This window comes from Suricata suricatta, chromosome 6, assembly GCF_006229205.1.
Source record: "Suricata suricatta isolate VVHF042 chromosome 6, meerkat_22Aug2017_6uvM2_HiC, whole genome shotgun sequence".
Classification (NCBI taxonomy): Eukaryota; Metazoa; Chordata; class Mammalia; order Carnivora; family Herpestidae; genus Suricata; species Suricata suricatta.
In genome coordinates this window covers 842,223-846,770 of record NC_043705.1, presented here as the reverse complement: position 1 = coordinate 846,770, position 4,548 = coordinate 842,223, and the positions used below count along the sequence as shown (strand labels likewise).

General features: G+C 37.8%; 1 pseudogene; it reads right to left on the bottom strand.

Annotated features, from left to right (window-relative positions):
• Positions 1 to 1,483: 1,483 nt before the first annotated feature.
• LOC115293609 lies at positions 1,484 to 2,375 on the bottom strand (annotated as a pseudogene).
• Between the last annotated feature and the right edge of the window lie 2,173 nt (positions 2,376 to 4,548).

Genomic DNA, 4,548 nt, shown 5'->3' with positions numbered 1-4,548 from the left:
GATCTGAAGTGGAGTCTGTGTTGACCATAGACGGCAGGCTGCAGGGCTCACACTCAGGAACCATGAGATCATGACCTGAGCGGGAGTCAGATGCTCAACCACCGAATCACCCGGGTGCCCCAAACAGGCTCTTAACTATAGAGAACACACGGATGGCTCCCAGAGCGGAGGCAGGTGGGGAGGTGAGCTAGTGAACAATAGGGATGAAGGAGTGCACCTGTTGTGATGAAGCGTGAAGGAGTGCACGGTGTTGTGTGGAAGTGTTGAGTCACTATATTGTACACCTGAAACTAATACTACATTGTGTGGTAACTGCAATTTAAATTAAAAACTTAAAAAAGAAATCGGGTGGGGCGCCTGGGTGGCTCAGTCGGTTAAGCCTCCGACTTCAGCTCAGGTCATGATCTCACATTCGTGAGTTCGAGCCCCGCATCTGGTTCTGTGCTCTCACATTTCAGAGCCTAGAGCCTGCTTCTGATTCTGGTCTTCCTCTCTCTCTTTCCCTCCCTGCTCATGCTGTGTCTCTCTCTCTTCTAAAAAATAAATTAAAAAACATTAAAAAAGAAATGGGAAAAAGTAAAAGCCTTAGAGGAAGATAAAATTGATTGTGGGGTGGGAAAAATAAAATAGAGAAAGGCTACAAAGGTGAGAGCAAAATCTCTGCAGCCTTAAATAGAAGCCAGAACCGGAGAAGTAAATATAAAGAGTGCAGAGGAAATGCTGTTTATCTAAAATTGGATGCATAGCTAAATACTTCAAGTAAGAAGAGTGAATTTAATTTTAAAAATATTACATTACCAATAAGGAATACTAGCATCATACAAAAGTACAAGAGTGGTGATTTAGAGTATAATTTTCTGGTATACAGAGAAAAATTTCCTTAAGGGAGATTAAAGTAAAATGGAAAATAAGTGAACTTGTAAACACAGGACCATCAAATCTTTCTGAATACTAAACTACTGAAACTTGAGTGTCCTTGATATCATAAGTTTGAAATATATTTAGATAAATTAAGATACAATTTTAAATAATTTTTAAATTAAGAGTACATTTAAACTTTTTGTGTTTATTTCTGAGAGAGAGAGAGAGAGAGAGAGAGAGACAGAGAACAACAGGTGAGAGGCAGAGAGAAACGGAGACACAGACTCTGAAGCAGACTCCAGGTTCTGAGCTGTCAGCACAGAGCCCAATGTGGGTCTCAAACACACGAACCATGAGATCATGACCTGAGCCAAAGGTGGATGCTTAACCATCTGAGCCACCCAGGTGCCCCAAAAGTTCATTTCAAAATGTGACATAAATAAATACTCTGTCATTTGAATGAAAACAAAAATAATTAGTTTGGGATCTATTTAATTAATAGATACAAACTGTCTTTTAAATAATATTTAAATTAAAAGTATATTTTAAATGTGATATAAATAAGTATTCTGTGGTTTGAATCAAAGCCAAAAGTCACTTTTGGGTTCTATTTCAAAAATAGTTATAGGGTGATTGTCATTGTTCTACACTCTTGAAACACATTTTTATCCTTTTATCAGAGCTGAGTAGTACCAATGCACTTACAGTGGCATAGACATTGGACACAAGCTTCTGGAAATCCAGGATGACGGGGTCATAGCTCCATAACAGAGCTGTGAAGGCGATGACATCCAGCCAGTACAGAACTACAAAGGAACTCACCAACAACGGGACAGTCTGGGTGGCCCTTCTCTCTGGGGAGACTCGTGAGAAGGGGTGGGTGCTGTGGAGGTGCCAGCACCGCCTCTGATGCCTGGACAAGAGAACCACCATGTATGCACTTGCGAGCAGCATGACCTCTATGAAGAAAACATCCCTGGATAATGTCAACGTGAGAAGCAGTCCCCTGAAGATGGAGCTTATGCGGAAAGCTGAGCAGTATTTACTGACAGTCAGTAGATTGCTCTGGGTCACATTATAAGGAGCAGCAAAGTAGAAGACGCAGGGACTGTTGAGAGAGAGACTGAGAAACCACAAGATGATAAAAGTATGAAAGAGGTGCTTTGTGCACTTATGCTTAAACCTGGCCATCCAGGACGTGCTGGGGCTGACGATGATGGCCTGGAGCATGCTCAGGAGGCAGGTGTTGCCCATGGAGAGACCCCGTGTCACTCTGATCATATAAAACAAAGCCTTACACTTGAAATCACTCAGAAAGTTCAGTGATTCCAACAGGTCTGTAGATAACAAAAACAGTACAGTGAATAGTTTCAAAAGGCCAAGTGACAGGTGGCTAAGTCCGTGGGCTTATACCTGTGATCCAGAAGGAGATGGGAGATGTGGAAGAGAAGGAGAAAGGTGTTGGCTGAGATTCCTATGCCTACTTGTAGAAATTGGCATATTTTAATAGTCATGTCAATGGGAGATGTGAGCACCATAGTTGCAAAAACATATGTTTATCTGGAAAAGATAGACCTCACACCATCAATGTCATTTACTTTGTTATCATACTCTTCACCACACCAGAGTTTTCATTTTGTCCAGTTTCACCCAGTTAATAAGTCATATTATGTTCTATAAACTCTTAGTACTGCAGCCTCAACAATTTTGTACACCAATATGAGAATCTAAATGTGTATTTTATACACATATCTATCAATCGATCTATCTATCCATCCATTTATCTATCATCTATGTATCATCTGATTAGAGGGAAAGATGGCTGAGAAGGAGGGAGACAGAGTTATCTAACATCATGGCAAGATACTGTACCCATTTCCTACACTCCTATAATATATGCGTTTGTTTTGCTTTCTCTTCTGCATTATACTGACTCACATTCAGCACCAAGGATACAAATAGCCATATAAAGTATGTATAAGTGTTTGTATAATTCAACTGTTGTAAATTTTATGCTAATGGAGAAAGAATTACCAAACAATCCATTCTTAAAATTAATGTCCTGGTGTGTCTTCCATTGCATACTGTGACTGTTTCTCTTCTTCCTTCCACAAGTATATACCATTGTAATTACATTTTGGTTTATCCTGATAATTCAGCATAGTCTCACCTTCAAATCAGATAGTTATTAATCATCCTGCTGTCTACAACCTCAATTCTCATTATCATATAACCTAATGTATTCATATCAGGATGGAAATTTGGCTATAGACACCCAATGGGATAGGAATAACTATTTTATTACAAAGCTTATTAACTAGAATAATTCAACATGAACCTGGCTCACTTCCCTTTATTTTCAATCACAGAGATTCTTTATGTCATTTTTTAAATATCAGTATGGAATTACTGAAGACCAGATCTAAAATTTTCAAGAGCACCATACAAACCCAATTCTCGACATTATGACATACACAAAGTTGTATCAAATGTTTATGTGGATCTCTTTTCATGGGACTCCATTTAATAAAAGGACATGCTTTAAAAACACCCCCAATAAAGGGGCACCTGGGTCGTTCAGTTGGGTCATTATCCAACTTGGGCTCAGGTCATAATCTCAGGGTTTGTGAGTTCCAGCCCCCTTGGGCTCTGTGCTGACAGCTCAGATCCTGGAGCTTGCTTCAGATTCTGTGTCTCCCTCTCTCTGCCCTTCCTCTGCTCATGTTCTCTCTCTGTCAAAAATAAACAAACAATAAAAAGTTAAAAAATATAAAAAATAAAGATGCTTCAACAAAAATATACTTATCCTAATGTTTGGTCAGCTTATTTTCAATATTATAAACCTTTGTAAAAATGTCACTAATCTTGCAATTATTTTGTCATGTTATGTGTCATGTATGTATGCACAATTATTTTATCTAATTAATGTGATCCAGGGTTAAAATTTTTTGTTGTACTACTTATTTTTTATTTACTTTTCTTCTGAAATAAAGAGTGCTTACTTTTCTTTTTAGTGAAGAAATTTTGAGAACTTGTGTTTTTGGCTCAGGCCTAGAATGTCATTGCTGAGGTAAAGCATTGCTTTATAACCACCTGATGCATGTGAGTTAACAAAGCAATAATTGTGCATTTGATTAAATGGCTCTATTTTCCCACAAGTTTAATCCATTACATGACAACTTTATCTTCAATGCCTGAACTCAATCACTAGTTGCCAGAAACATATACCTGTAGAAATGGAACACTTGAGTTCTGTGTCATAATGGGCCCTAAAGAGTAGAATGATACTTAATGGTCATAGTTCTGTACACTAAAACAGCATTTGTGTTTTGGCCACTAATATATGTGAATAATATACATGATTAATAAGTACATATGTTAATTTTAAAGATAGAAAGCATGCATCACACTCCTATCCCAAAAAGAGGCAATAAAATACAGTCAATGAAGTGGCATAGGTAAAAATTTTAATGTTTTATTTACCAGCTCATAGTGTATATGGCTGACCACCCCTAATTCATATCCACTTTCTGTAAAGGGCTATACAGTGAATAAACATATTTCTCCTCGATAAAAAAATGTTTATTTTTCATTGAAATTCTTGAAAGTTTTAGTCCTGAGCCAATACAGGAAAGCACCATGTTTCTCATAGATTCAAGGTGAGCAATAAAATGTAAGACACTCAGT